The following is a 15,921-nucleotide window of genomic DNA, read 5'->3' on the forward strand; positions in this document are numbered from 1 at the left end:
GTGAGTTCTTCTTCAGGCACAGGAACATGCTAATATTTTCTTCTTCTAACCATCTTGCCTTACTCTGCTTGGTGGTGTCTCTGAAGCATGCTGGCTCATGGTGATAGAGCTGTGAGTCTTTATTATCCTAACAAAATGTTTTGCCTGATTCAGTCCGAAAAACCTGGGCCCTGGCTGTATGTCTGCACTTGGCCTCATCAAACTCAGAAGGCATGCACTTAACAACAAAGACATCTCTCCTGCCTCCTCCTTCTGCTTCCAGTAGAGGGCACCAAACCTCATTTTGAAGCAATTATGTGATGTCCAGGAATCGGACTTCTGATCTTTGGAAGAGCAGGCAATGCTCTTAAGCACTGAGCCATCTCTCCGACCCGTTTTTCAACTTCTTTACTAAACCAGGTTTACTCAATGTGGTGTGTGGATCACATCTGCATTCCCCTAACATGTGGAGTACAGGGGTCTCCATGGACCTATTGGCTGTTCATGTACCTGATAGAGGAGGTCAGGATAAATTGTTTCTATGGCTTTAAATTGGTTAACATTTTGCTGGTGTTTGTAGTCCTTTGATTGTCTTTGATGTAAGTAATCTTTAAGGCACATGAACATGCTAGTATTTTCTTCTTCTAACCATCTTGCCTTGCTGTGCTTGGTGGTGTGTCTGAAGCATGCTGGCTCATGGTGATAGAGCTGTGAGTCTTTATTATCCTAACAAAATATTTTGCCTGATTCAGTCCCAACAACCTGGGTCCTGCCTGTATGTCTGCACTTGGCCTCATCAAACTCAGCAGGCATGCTCTTAACCACCAAGACATCTCTCCTGCCTCTTCCTTCTGTTTCCAGTAGAGGGCACCAAACCTCATTTTGAAGCAATTATGTGATGTCCAGGAATCGAACTTCTGATCTTTGGAAGAGCAGGCAATGCTCTTAACCACTGAGCCATCTCTCCAACCCGTTTTTCAACTTCTTTAACTAAACCAGGTTTACTCAATGTGGTGTGTGGATCACATCTGCATTCCCCTAACATTTGGAGTACAGGGGTCTCCATGGACCTATTGGCTGTTCATGTATCTGATAGAGGAGGTCAGGATAAATTGTTTCTCTGGCTTTAAGTTGGTTAACATTTTGCTGGTGTTTGTAGTCCTTTGATTGTTTTGGATGTGAGTTCTCTTTAAGGCACATGAACATGCCAGTGTTTTCTTCTTCTAGCCATCTTGCCTTACTCTCCTTAGTGTTGTCTCTGAAGCACGATGTCTCATGGTGATAGAGCTGTGAGTCCTTAACATCCAAAAAAAACGTTTGCCCAATTCAGTCACAATAACGTGGGCCCTGGCCTTTGCCCTGACTCTATGTCTGCACTTGGCCTCATCAAACTCAGCAGCCAATGCTCTTAAGCACTGAGCCATCTCTACTGTCTCTTCCTTCTGTTGCCAGTAGATGGCACCAAATCTCATTTTGAGAGCAAAACTGTGGTTGCCAGGAATCGAACTTCTGACCTTTAGAAGGGCAGCCAGGATTCTTAACCACTGAGCTATCTCTCGAGCGCTTCTTTCTGGATGCAAAAGAGGGCACAAGACCTCAGTGCAGATGGTTGTGTGCCATTATGTGGTTGCTTGAAATTGGATACAGGAGGAAGAAAGAGCACGAAATGCTCTTAAACACTGAGCCATCTCTCCAACCCGTTTTTCTTCTTCTTTACCTAAACAAGATGTACTCAATGATGTGTGGATCACATCTGCATTTTCCTAACATTTGAAGTACAGGGGTCTCCATGGATCTGTTGGCCATTCGTGTACCTCATGGAGGAGGTCTAGACAAATTGTTTCACTGGCTTTAAATTGGTTAAGCTTTTGTTGGTGTTTGTTCCTTTGTATGTCTTGGATGTGAGTTCTTCTTCAGGCACAGGAACATGCTAATATTTTCTTCTTCTAACCATCTTGCCTTACTCTGCTTGGTGGTGTCTCTGAAGCATGCTGGCTCATGGTGATAGAGCTGTGAGTCTTTATTATCCTAACAAAATGTTTTGCCTGATTCAGTCCGAAAAACCTGGGCCCTGGCTGTATGTCTGCACTTGGCCTCATCAAACTCAGAAGGCATGCACTTAACAACAAAGACATCTCTCCTGCCTCCTCCTTCTGCTTCCAGTAGAGGGCACCAAACCTCATTTTGAAGCAATTATGTGATGTCCAGGAATCGGACTTCTGATCTTTGGAAGAGCAGGCAATGCTCTTAAGCACTGAGCCATCTCTCCGACCCGTTTTTCAACTTCTTTACTAAACCAGGTTTACTCAATGTGGTGTGTGGATCACATCTGCATTCCCCTAACATGTGGAGTACAGGGGTCTCCATGGACCTATTGGCTGTTCATGTACCTGATAGAGGAGGTCAGGATAAATTGTTTCTATGGCTTTAAATTGGTTAACATTTTGCTGGTGTTTGTAGTCCTTTGATTGTCTTGGATGTGAGTTCTCTTTAAGGCACATGAACATGCCAGTGTTTTCTTCTTCTAGCCATCTTGCCTTACTCTCCTTAGTGTTGTCTCTGAAGCACGATGTCTCATGGTGATAGAGCTGTGAGTCTTTAACATCCTAAAAAAACGTTTGCCCAATTCAGTCACAATAACCTGGGCCATGGCCTTTGCCCTGATTCTATGTCTGCACTTGGCCTCATCAAACTTAGCAGCCAATGCTCTTAAGCACTGAGCCATCTCTCCTGCCTCTTCCTTCTGTAGCCAGTAGATGGCACCAAATCTCATTTTGAGAGCAAAACTGTGGTTGCCAGGAATCGAACTTCTGACCTTTAGAAGGGCAGCCAGGATTCTTAACCACTGAGCTATCTCTCGAGCGCTTCTTTCTGGATGCAAAAGAGGGCACAAGACCTCAGTGCAGATGGTTGTGTGCCATTATGTGGTTGCTTGAAATTGGATACAGGAGGAAGAAAGAGCACGAAATGCTCTTAAACACTGAGCCATCTCTCCAACCCGTTTTTCTACTTCTTTACCTAAACCAGATGTACTCAATGATGTGTGGATCACATCTGCATTTTCCTAACATTTGAAGTACAGGGGTCTCCATGGATCTGTTGGCCATTCGTGTACCTCATAGAGGAGGTCTAGACAAATTGTTTCACTGGCTTTAAATTGGTTAAGCTTTTGTTGGTGTTTGTTCCTTTGTATGTCTTGGATGTGAGTTCTTCTTCAGGCACATGAACGTGCTAGTATTTTCTTCTTCTAACCATCTTGCCTTGCTCTGCTTGGTGGTGTCTCTGAAGCATGCTGGCTCATGGTGATAGAGCTGTGAGTCTTTATTATCCTAACAAAATGTTTTGCCTGATTCAGTCCCAACAACCTGGGTCCTGCCTGTATGTCTGCACTTGGCCTCATCAAACTCAGCAGGCATGCTCGTAACCACCAAGACATCTCTCCTGCCTCTTCCTTCTGCTTCCAGTAGAGGGCACCAAACCTCATTTTGAAGCAATTATGTGATGTCCAGGAATCGAACTTCTGATCTTTGGAAGAGCAGGCAATGCTCTTAACCACTGAGCCATCTCTCCAACCCGTTTTTCAACTTCTTTAACTAAACCAGGTTTACTCAATGTGGTGTGTGGATCACATCTGCATTCCCCTAACATGTGGAGTACAGGTTTGTCCATGGACCTATTGGCTGTTCATGTACCTGATAGAGGAGGTCAGGATAAATTGTTTCTCTGGCTTTAAATTGGTTAACATTTTGCTAGTGTTTGTAGTCCTTTGATTGTCTTGGATGTGAGTTCTCTTTAAGGCACATGAACATGCCAGTGTTTTCTTCTTCTAGCCATCTTGCCTTACTCTCCTTAGTGTTGTCTCTGAAGCACGATGTCTCATGGTGATAGAGCTGTGAGTCTTTAACATCCAAAAAAAACGTTTGCCCAATTCAGTCACAATAACGTGGGCCCTGGCCTTTGCCCTGACTCTATGTCTGCACTTGGCCTCATCAAACTCAGCAGCCAATGCTCTTAAGCACTGAGCCATCTCTCCTGCCTCTTCCTTCTGTTGCCAGTAGATGGCACCAAATCTTATTTTGAGAGCAAAACTGTGCTTGCCAGGAATCGAACTTCTGACCTTTAGAGGGGCAGCCAGGATTATTAACCACTGAGCTATCTCTCGAGCGCTTCTTTCTGCATGCAAAAGAGGGCACAAGACCTCAGTGCAGATGGTTGTGAGCCATTATGTGGTTGCTTGAAATTGGATACAGGAGGTAGAAAGAGCACGAAATGCTCTTAAACACTGAGCCATCTCTCCAACCCGTTTTTCTACTTCTTTACCTAAACCAGATGTACTCAATGAAGTGTGGATCACATCTGCATTTTCCTAACATTTGAAGTACAGGGGTCTCCATGGATCTGTTGGCCATTCGTGTACCTCATAGAGGATGTCTAGACAAATTGTTTCACTGGCTTTAAATTGGTTAAGCTTTTGTTGGTGTTTGTTCCTTTGTATGTCTTGGATGTGAGTTCTTCTTCAGGCACATGAACATGCTAGTATTTTCTTCTTCTAACCATCTTGCCTTGCTATGCTTGGTGGTGTCTCTGAAGCATGCTGGCTCATGGTGATAGAGCTGTGAGTCTTTATTATCCTAACAAAATGTTTTGCCTGATTCAGTCCCAACAACCTGGGTCCTGGCTGTATGTCTGCACTTGGCCTCATCAAACTCAGCAGGCATGCTCTTAACCACCAAGACATCTCTCCTGCCTCTTCCTACTGCTTCCAGTAGAGGGCACCAAACCTCATTTTGAAGCAATTATGTGATGTCCAGGAATCGAACTTCTGATCTTTGGAAGAGCAGGCAATGCTCTTAACCACTGAGCCATCTCTCCGACCCGTTTTTCAACTTCTTTAACTAAACCAGGTTTACTCAATGTGGTTTGTGGATCACATCTGCATTCCCCTAACATTTGGAGTACAGGGGTCTCCATGGACCTATTGGCTGTTCATATACCTCATAGAGGAGGTCAGGATAAATTGTTTCTCTGGCTTTAAATTGGTTAACATTTTGCTGGTGTTTGTAGTCCTTTGATTGTCTTGGATGTGAGTTCTCTTTAAGGCACATGAACATGCCAGTGTTTTCTTCTTCTAGCCATCTTGCCTTACTCTCCTTAGTGTTGTCTCTGAAGCACGATGTCTCATGGTGATAGAGCTGTGAGTCTTTAACATCCTAAAAAAACGTTTGCCCAATTCAGTCACAATAACGTGGGCCCTGGCCTTTGCCCTGATTCTATGTCTGCACTTGGCCTCATCAAACTTAGCAGCCAATGCTCTTAAGCACTGAGCCATCTCTCCTGCCTCTTCCTTCTGTAGCCAGTAGATGGCACCAAATCTCATTTTGAGAGCAAAACTGTGGTAGCCAGGAATCGAACTTCTGACCTTTAGAAGTGCAGCCAGGATTCTTAACCACTGAGCTATCTCTCGAGCGCTTCTTTCTGGATGCAAAAGAGGGCACAAGACCTCAGTGCAGATGGTTGTGTGCCATTATGTGGTTGCTTGAAATTGGATACAGGAGGAAGAAAGAGCACGAAATGCTCTTAAACACTGAGCCATCTCTCCAACCCGTTTTTCTACTTCTTTACCTAAACCAGATGTACTCAATGATGTGTGGATCACATCTGCATTTTCCTAACATTTGAAGTACAGGGGTCTCCATGGATCTGTTGGCCATTCGTGTACCTCATAGAGGAGGTCTAGACAAATTGTTTCACTGGCTTTAAATTGGTTAAGCTTTTGTTGGTGTTTGTTCCTTTGTATGTCTTGGATGTGAGTTCTTCTTCAGGCACATGAACGTGCTAGTATTTTCTTCTTCTAACCATCTTGCCTTGCTCTGCTTGGTGGTGTCTCTGAAGCATGCTGGCTCATGGTGATAGAGCTGTGAGTCTTTATTATCCTAACAAAATGTTTTGCCTGATTCAGTCCCAACAACCTGGGTCCTGCCTGTATGTCTGCACTTGGCCTCATCAAACTCAGCAGGCATGCTCGTAACCACCAAGACATCTCTCCTGCCTCTTCCTTCTGCTTCCAGTAGAGGGCACCAAACCTCATTTTGAAGCAATTATGTGATGTCCAGGAATCGAACTTCTGATCTTTGGAAGAGCAGGCAATGCTCTTAACCACTGAGCCATCTCTCCGACCCGTTTTTCCACTTCTTTAACTAAACCAGGTTTACTCAATGTGGTGTGTGGATCACATCTGCATTCCCCTAACATGTGGAGGACAGGTTTGTCCATGGACCTATTGGCTGTTCATGTACCTGATAGAGGAGGTCAGGATCAATTGTTTCTCTGGCTTTAAATTGGTTAACATTGTGCTGGTGTTTGTAGTCCTTTGATTGTCTTGTATGTGAGTTCTCTTTAAGGCACATGAACATGCCAGTGTTTTCTTTTTCTAGCCATCTTGCCTTACTCTCCTTAGTGTTGTCTCTGAAGCACGATGTCTCATGGTGATAGAGCTGTGAGTCTTTAACATCCTAAAAAAACGTTTGCCCAATTCAATCACAATAACGTGGGCCCTGGCCTTTGCCCTGACTCTATGTCTGCACTTGGCCTCATCAAACTTAGCAGCCAATGCTCTTAAGCACTGAGCCATCTCTCCTGCCTCTTCCTTCTGTAGCCAGTTGATGGCACCAAATCTCATTTTGAGAGCAAAACTGTGGTAGCCAGGAATCGAACTTCTGACCTTTAGAAGGGCAGCCAGGATTCTTAACCACTGAGCTATCTCTCGAGCGCTTCTTTCTGGATGCAAAAGAGGGCACAAGACCTCAGTGCAGATGGTTGTGTGCCATTATGTGGTTGCTTGAAATTGGATACAGGAGGAAGAAAGAGCACGAAATGCTCTTAAACACTGAGCCATCTCTCCAACCCGTTTTTCTACTTCTTTACCTAAACCAGATGTACTCAATGATGTGTGGATCACATCTGCATTTTCCTAACATTTGAAGTACAGGGGTCTCCATGGATCTGTTGGCCATTCGTGTACCTCATAGAGGAGGTCTAGACAAATTGTTTCACTGGCTTTAAATTGGTTAAGCTTTTGTTGGTGTTTGTTCCTTTGTATGTCTTGGATGTGAGTTCTTCATCAGGCACATGAACGTGCTAGTATTTTCTTCTTCTAACCATCTTGCCTTGCTCTGCTTGGTGGTGTCTCTGAAGCATGCTGGCTCATGGTGATAGAGCTGTGAGTCTTTATTATCCTAACTAAATGTTTTGCCTGATTCAGTCCCAACAACCTGGGTCCTGCCTGTATGTCTGCACTTGGCCTCATCAAACTCAGCAGGCATGCTCGTAACCACCAAGACATCTATCCTGCCTCTTCCTTCTGCTTCCAGTAGAGGGCACCAAACCTCATTTTGAAGCAATTATGTGGTGTCCAGGAATCGAACTTCTGATCATTGGAAGAGCAGGCAATGCTCTTAACCACTGAGCCATCTCTCCGACCCGTTTTTCAACTTCTTTAACTAAACCAGGTTTACTCAATGTGGTGTGTGGATCACATCTGCATTCCCCTAACATGTGGGCTACAGGCGTCTCCATGGACCTATTGGATGTTCATGTACCTGATAGAGGAAGTCAGGATAAATTGTTTCTCTGGCTTTAAATTGGTTAACATTTTGCTGGTGTTTGTAGTCCTTTGATTGTCTTGGATGTGAGTTCTCTTTAAGGCACATGAACATGCCAGTGTTTTCTTCTTCTAGCCATCTTGCCTTACTCTCCTTAGTGTTGTCTCTGAAGCACGATGTCTCATGGTGATAGAGCTGTGAGTCTTTAACATCCTAAAAAAACGTTTGCCCAATTCAGTCACAATAACGTGGGCCCTGGCCTTTGCCCTGACTCTATGTCTGCACTTGGCCTCATCAAACTTAGCAGCCAATGCTCTTAAGCACTGAGCCATCTCTCCTGCCTCTTCCTTCTGTAGCCAGTAGATGGCACCAAATCTCATTTTGAGAGCAAAACTGTGGTTGCCAGGAATCGAACTTCTGACCTTTAGAAGGGCAGTCAGGATTCTTAACCACTGAGCTATCTCTCGAGCACTTCTTTCTGGATGCAAAAGAGGGCACAAGACCTCAGTGCAGATGGTTGTGTGCCATTATGTGGTTGCTTGAAATTGGATACAGGAGGAAGAATGAGCACGAAATGCTCTTAAACACTGAGCCATCTCTCCAACCCGTTTTTCTACTTCTTTACCTAAACCAGATGTACTCAATGATGTGTGGATCACATCTGCATTTTCCTAACATTTGAAGTACAGGGGTCTCCATGGATCTGTTGGCCATTCGTGTACCTCATAGAGGAGGTCTAGACAAATTGTTTCACTGGCTTTAAATTGGTTAAGCTTTTGTTGGTGTTTGTTCCTTTGTATGTCTTGGATGTGAGTTCTTCTTCAGGCACATGAACGTGCTAGTATTTTCTTCTTCTAACCATCTTGCCTTGCTCTGCTTGGTGGTGTCTCTGAAGCATGCTGGCTCATGGTGATAGAGCTGTGAGTCTTTATTATCCTAACAAAATGTTTTGCCTGATTCAGTCCCAACAACCTGGGTCCTGCCTGTATGTCTGCACTTGGCCTCATCAAACTCAGCAGGCATGCTCGTAACCACCAAGACATCTCTCCTGCCTCTTCCTTCTGCTTCCAGTAGAGGGCACCAAACCTCATTTTGAAGCAATTATGTGATGTCCAGGAATCGAACTTCTGATCTTTGGAAGAGCAGGCAATGCTCTTAACCACTGAGCCATCTCTCCGACCCGTTTTTCCACTTCTTTAACTAAACCAGGTTTACTCAATGTGGTGTGTGGATCACATCTGCATTCCCCTAACATGTGGAGGACAGGTTTGTCCATGGACCTATTGGCTGTTCATGTACCTGATAGAGGAGGTCAGGATCAATTGTTTCTCTGGCTTTAAATTGGTTAACATTGTGCTGGTGTTTGTAGTCCTTTGATTGTCTTGTATGTGAGTTCTCTTTAAGGCACATGAACATGCCAGTGTTTTCTTTTTCTAGCCATCTTGCCTTACTCTCCTTAGTGTTGTCTCTGAAGCACGATGTCTCATGGTGATAGAGCTGTGAGTCTTTAACATCCTAAAAAAACGTTTGCCCAATTCAATCACAATAACGTGGGCCCTGGCCTTTGCCCTGACTCTATGTCTGCACTTGGCCTCATCAAACTTAGCAGCCAATGCTCTTAAGCACTGAGCCATCTCTCCTGCCTCTTCCTTCTGTAGCCAGTTGATGGCACCAAATCTCATTTTGAGAGCAAAACTGTGGTAGCCAGGAATCGAACTTCTGACCTTTAGAAGGGCAGCCAGGATTCTTAACCACTGAGCTATCTCTCGAGCGCTTCTTTCTGGATGCAAAAGAGGGCACAAGACCTCAGTGCAGATGGTTGTGTGCCATTATGTGGTTGCTTGAAATTGGATACAGGAGGAAGAAAGAGCACGAAATGCTCTTAAACACTGAGCCATCTCTCCAACCCGTTTTTCTACTTCTTTACCTAAACCAGATGTACTCAATGATGTGTGGATCACATCTGCATTTTCCTAACATTTGAAGTACAGGGGTCTCCATGGATCTGTTGGCCATTCGTGTACCTCATAGAGGAGGTCTAGACAAATTGTTTCACTGGCTTTAAATTGGTTAAGCTTTTGTTGGTGTTTGTTCCTTTGTATGTCTTGGATGTGAGTTCTTCATCAGGCACATGAACGTGCTAGTATTTTCTTCTTCTAACCATCTTGCCTTGCTCTGCTTGGTGGTGTCTCTGAAGCATGCTGGCTCATGGTGATAGAGCTGTGAGTCTTTATTATCCTAACTAAATGTTTTGCCTGATTCAGTCCCAACAACCTGGGTCCTGCCTGTATGTCTGCACTTGGCCTCATCAAACTCAGCAGGCATGCTCGTAACCACCAAGACATCTATCCTGCCTCTTCCTTCTGCTTCCAGTAGAGGGCACCAAACCTCATTTTGAAGCAATTATGTGGTGTCCAGGAATCGAACTTCTGATCATTGGAAGAGCAGGCAATGCTCTTAACCACTGAGCCATCTCTCCGACCCGTTTTTCAACTTCTTTAACTAAACCAGGTTTACTCAATGTGGTGTGTGGATCACATCTGCATTCCCCTAACATGTGGGCTACAGGCGTCTCCATGGACCTATTGGATGTTCATGTACCTGATAGAGGAAGTCAGGATAAATTGTTTCTCTGGCTTTAAATTGGTTAACATTTTGCTGGTGTTTGTAGTCCTTTGATTGTCTTGGATGTGAGTTCTCTTTAAGGCACATGAACATGCCAGTGTTTTCTTCTTCTAGCCATCTTGCCTTACTCTCCTTAGTGTTGTCTCTGAAGCACGATGTCTCATGGTGATAGAGCTGTGAGTCTTTAACATCCTAAAAAAACGTTTGCCCAATTCAGTCACAATAACGTGGGCCCTGGCCTTTGCCCTGACTCTATGTCTGCACTTGGCCTCATCAAACTTAGCAGCCAATGCTCTTAAGCACTGAGCCATCTCTCCTGCCTCTTCCTTCTGTAGCCAGTAGATGGCACCAAATCTCATTTTGAGAGCAAAACTGTGGTTGCCAGGAATCGAACTTCTGACCTTTAGAAGGGCAGTCAGGATTCTTAACCACTGAGCTATCTCTCGAGCACTTCTTTCTGGATGCAAAAGAGGGCACAAGACCTCAGTGCAGATGGTTGTGTGCCATTATGTGGTTGCTTGAAATTGGATACAGGAGGAAGAATGAGCACGAAATGCTCTTAAACACTGAGCCATCTCTCCAACCCGTTTTTCTACTTCTTTACCTAAACCAGATGTACTCAATGATGTGTGGATCACATCTGCATTTTCCTAACATTTGAAGTACAGGGGTCTCCATGGATCTGTTGGCCATTCGTGTACCTCATAGAGGAGGTCTAGACAAATTGTTTCACTGGCTTTAAATTGGTTAAGCTTTTGTTGGTGTTTGTTCCTTTGTATGTCTTGGATGTGAGTTCTTCTTCAGGCACATGAACGTGCTAGTATTTTCTTCTTCTAACCATCTTGCCTTGCTCTGCTTGGTGGTGTCTCTGAAGCATGCTGGCTCATGGTGATAGAGCTGTGAGTCTTTATTATCCTAACAAAATGTTTTGCCTGATTCAGTCCCAACAACCTGGGTCCTGCCTGTATGTCTGCACTTGGCCTCATCAAACTCAGCAGGCATGCTCGTAACCACCAAGACATCTCTCCTGCCTCTTCCTTCTGCTTCCAGTAGAGGGCACCAAACCTCATTTTGAAGCAATTATGTGATGTCCAGGAATCGAACTTCTGATCTTTGGAAGAGCAGGCAATGCTCTTAACCACTGAGCCATCTCTCCGACCCGTTTTTCCACTTCTTTAACTAAACCAGGTTTACTCAATGTGGTGTGTGGATCACATCTGCATTCCCCTAACATGTGGAGGACAGGTTTGTCCATGGACCTATTGGCTGTTCATGTACCTGATAGAGGAGGTCAGGATCAATTGTTTCTCTGGCTTTAAATTGGTTAACATTGTGCTGGTGTTTGTAGTCCTTTGATTGTCTTGTATGTGAGTTCTCTTTAAGGCACATGAACATGCCAGTGTTTTCTTTTTCTAGCCATCTTGCCTTACTCTCCTTAGTGTTGTCTCTGAAGCACGATGTCTCATGGTGATAGAGCTGTGAGTCTTTAACATCCTAAAAAAACGTTTGCCCAATTCAATCACAATAACGTGGGCCCTGGCCTTTGCCCTGACTCTATGTCTGCACTTGGCCTCATCAAACTTAGCAGCCAATGCTCTTAAGCACTGAGCCATCTCTCCTGCCTCTTCCTTCTGTAGCCAGTTGATGGCACCAAATCTCATTTTGAGAGCAAAACTGTGGTAGCCAGGAATCGAACTTCTGACCTTTAGAAGGGCAGCCAGGATTCTTAACCACTGAGCTATCTCTCGAGCGCTTCTTTCTGGATGCAAAAGAGGGCACAAGACCTCAGTGCAGATGGTTGTGTGCCATTATGTGGTTGCTTGAAATTGGATACAGGAGGAAGAAAGAGCACGAAATGCTCTTAAACACTGAGCCATCTCTCCAACCCGTTTTTCTACTTCTTTACCTAAACCAGATGTACTCAATGATGTGTGGATCACATCTGCATTTTCCTAACATTTGAAGTACAGGGGTCTCCATGGATCTGTTGGCCATTCGTGTACCTCATAGAGGAGGTCTAGACAAATTGTTTCACTGGCTTTAAATTGGTTAAGCTTTTGTTGGTGTTTGTTCCTTTGTATGTCTTGGATGTGAGTTCTTCATCAGGCACATGAACGTGCTAGTATTTTCTTCTTCTAACCATCTTGCCTTGCTCTGCTTGGTGGTGTCTCTGAAGCATGCTGGCTCATGGTGATAGAGCTGTGAGTCTTTATTATCCTAACTAAATGTTTTGCCTGATTCAGTCCCAACAACCTGGGTCCTGCCTGTATGTCTGCACTTGGCCTCATCAAACTCAGCAGGCATGCTCGTAACCACCAAGACATCTATCCTGCCTCTTCCTTCTGCTTCCAGTAGAGGGCACCAAACCTCATTTTGAAGCAATTATGTGGTGTCCAGGAATCGAACTTCTGATCTTTGGAAGAGCAGGCAATGCTCTTAACCACTGAGCCATCTCTCCGACCCGTTTTTCAACTTCTTTAACTAAACCAGGTTTACTCAATGTGGTGTGTGGATCACATCTGCATTCCCCTAACATGTGGGCTACAGGCGTCTCCATGGACCTATTGGATGTTCATGTACCTGATAGAGGAAGTCAGGATAAATTGTTTCTCTGGCTTTAAATTGGTTAACATTTTGCTGGTGTTTGTAGTCCTTTGATTGTCTTGGATGTGAGTTCTCTTTAAGGCACATGAACATGCCAGTGTTTTCTTCTTCTAGCCATCTTGCCTTACTCTCCTTAGTGTTGTCTCTGAAGCACGATGTCTCATGGTGATAGAGCTGTGAGTCTTTAACATCCTAAAAAAACGTTTGCCCAATTCAGTCACAATAACGTGGGCCCTGGCCTTTGCCCTGACTCTATGTCTGCACTTGGCCTCATCAAACTTAGCAGCCAATGCTCTTAAGCACTGAGCCATCTCTCCTGCCTCTTCCTTCTGTAGCCAGTAGATGGCACCAAATCTCATTTTGAGAGCAAAACTGTGGTTGCCAGGAATCGAACTTCTGACCTTTAGAAGGGCAGTCAGGATTCTTAACCACTGAGCTATCTCTCGAGCACTTCTTTCTGGATGCAAAAGAGGGCACAAGACCTCAGTGCAGATGGTTGTGTGCCATTATGTGGTTGCTTGAAATTGGATACAGGAGGAAGAATGAGCACGAAATGCTCTTAAACACTGAGCCATCTCTCCAACCCGTTTTTCTACTTCTTTACCTAAACCCGATGTACTCAATGATGTGTGAATCACATCTGCATTTTCCTAACATTTGAAGTACAGGGGTCTCCATGGATCTGTTGGCCATTCGTGTACCTCATAGAGGAGGTCTAGACAAATTGTTTCACTGGCTTTAAATTGGTTAAGCTTTTGTTGGTGTTTGTTCCTTTGTATGTCTTGGATGTGAGTTCTTCTTCAGGCACATGAACGTGCTAGTATTTTCTTCTTCTAACCATCTTGCCTTGCTCTGCTTGGTGGTGTCTCTGAAGCATGCTGGCTCATGGTGATAGAGCTGTGAGTCTTTATTATCCTAACAAAATGTTTTGCCTGATTCAGTCCCAACAACCTGGGTCCTGCCTGTATGTCTGCACTTGGCCTCATCAAACTCAGCAGGCATGCTCGTAACCACCAAGACATCTCTCCTGCCTCTTCCTTCTGCTTCCAGTAGAGGGCACCAAACCTCATTTTGAAGCAATTATGTGATGTCCAGGAATCGAACTTCTGATATTTGGAAGAGCAGGCAATGCTCTTAACCACTGAGCCATCTCTCCGACCCGTTTTTCCACTTCTTTAACTAAACCAGGTTTACTCAATGTGGTGTGTGGATCACATCTGCATTCCCCTAACATGTGGAGGACAGGTTTTTCCATGGACCTATTGGCTGTTCATGTACCTGATAGAGGAGGTTAGGATCAATTGTTTCTCTGGCTTTAAATTGGTTAACATTGTGCTGGTGTTTGTAGTCCTTTGATTGTCTTGTATGTGAGTTCTCTTTAAGGCACATGAACATGCCAGTGTTTTCTTCTTCTAGCCATCTTGCCTTACTCTCCTTAGTGTTGTCTCTGAAGCACGATGTCTCATGGTGATAGAGCTGTGAGTCTTTAACATCCTAAAAAAACGTTTGCCCAATTCAGTCACAATAACGTGGGCCCTGGCCTTTGCCCTGACTCTATGTCTGCACTTGGCCTCATCAAACTTAGCAGCCAATGCTCTTAAGCACTGAGCCATCTCTCCTGCCTCTTCCTTCTGTAGCCAGTAGATGGCACCAAATCTCATTTTGAGAGCAAAACTGTGCTTGCCAGGAATCGAACTTCTGACCTTTAGAAGGGCAGTCAAGATTCTTAACCACTGAGCTATCTCTCGAGCACTTCTTTCTGGATGCAAAAGAGGGCACAAGACCTCAGTGCAGATGGTTGTGTGCCATTATGTGGTTGCTTGAAATTGGATACAGGAGGAAGAATGAGCACGAAATGCTCTTAAACACTGAGCCATCTCTCCAACCCGTTTTTCTACTTCTTTACCTAAACCAGATGTACTCAATGATGTGTGGATCACATCTGCATTTTCCTAACATTTGAAGTACAGGGGTCTCCATGGATCTGTTGGCCATTCGTGTACCTCATAGAGGAGGTCTAGACAAATTGTTTCACTGGCTTTAAATTGGTTAAGCTTTTGTTGGTGTTTGTTCCTTTGTATGTCTTGGATGTGAGTTCTTCTTCAGGCACATGAACGTGCTAGTATTTTCTTCTTCTAACCATCTTGCCTTGCTCTGCTTGGTGGTGTCTCTGAAGCATGCTGGCTCATGGTGATAGAGCTGTGAGTCTTTATTATCCTAACAAAATGTTTTGCCTGATTCAGTCCCAACAACCTGGGTCCTGCCTGTATGTCTGCACTTGGCCTCATCAAACTCAGCAGGCATGCTCGTAACCACCAAGACATCTCTCCTGCCTCTTCCTTCTGCTTCCAGTAGAGGGCACCAAACCTCATTTTGAAGCAATTATGTGATGTCCAGGAATCGAACTTCTGATCTTTGGAAGAGCAGGCAATGCTCTTAACCACTGAGCCATCTCTCCGACCCGTTTTTCCACTTCTTTAACTAAACCAGGTTTACTCAATGTGGTGTGTGGATCACATCTGCATTCCCCTAACATGTGGAGGACAGGTTTGTCCATGGACCTATTGGCTGTTCATGTACCTGATAGAGGAGGTCAGGATCAATTGTTTCTCTGGCTTTAAATTGGTTAACATTGTGCTGGTGTTTGTAGTCCTTTGATTGTCTTGTATGTGAGTTCTCTTTAAGGCACATGAACATGCCAGTGTTTTCTTCTTCTAGCCATCTTGCCTTACTCTCCTTAGTGTTGTCTCTGAAGCACGATGTCTCATGGTGATAGAGCTGTGAGTCTTTAACATCCTAAAAAAAGTTTTGCCCAATTCAGTCACAATAACGTGGGCCCTGGCCTTTGCCCTGACTCTATGTCTGCACTTGGCCTCATCAAACTTAGCAGCCAATGCTCTTAAGCACTGAGCCATCTCTCCTGCCTCTTCCTTCTGTAGCCAGTAGATGGCACCAAATCTCATTTTGAGAGCAAAACTGTGGTAGCCAGGAATCGAACTTCTGTTCTTTAGAAGGGCAGCCAGGATTCTTAACCACTGAGCTATCTCTCGAGCGCTTCTTTCTGGATGCAAAAGAGGGCACAAGACCTCAGTGCAGATGGTTGTGTGCCATT

The sequence above is a fragment of the Chionomys nivalis genome, chromosome 1 (genome assembly GCF_950005125.1).
Source record: "Chionomys nivalis chromosome 1, mChiNiv1.1, whole genome shotgun sequence".
NCBI lineage: Eukaryota > Metazoa > Chordata > Mammalia > Rodentia > Cricetidae > Chionomys > Chionomys nivalis.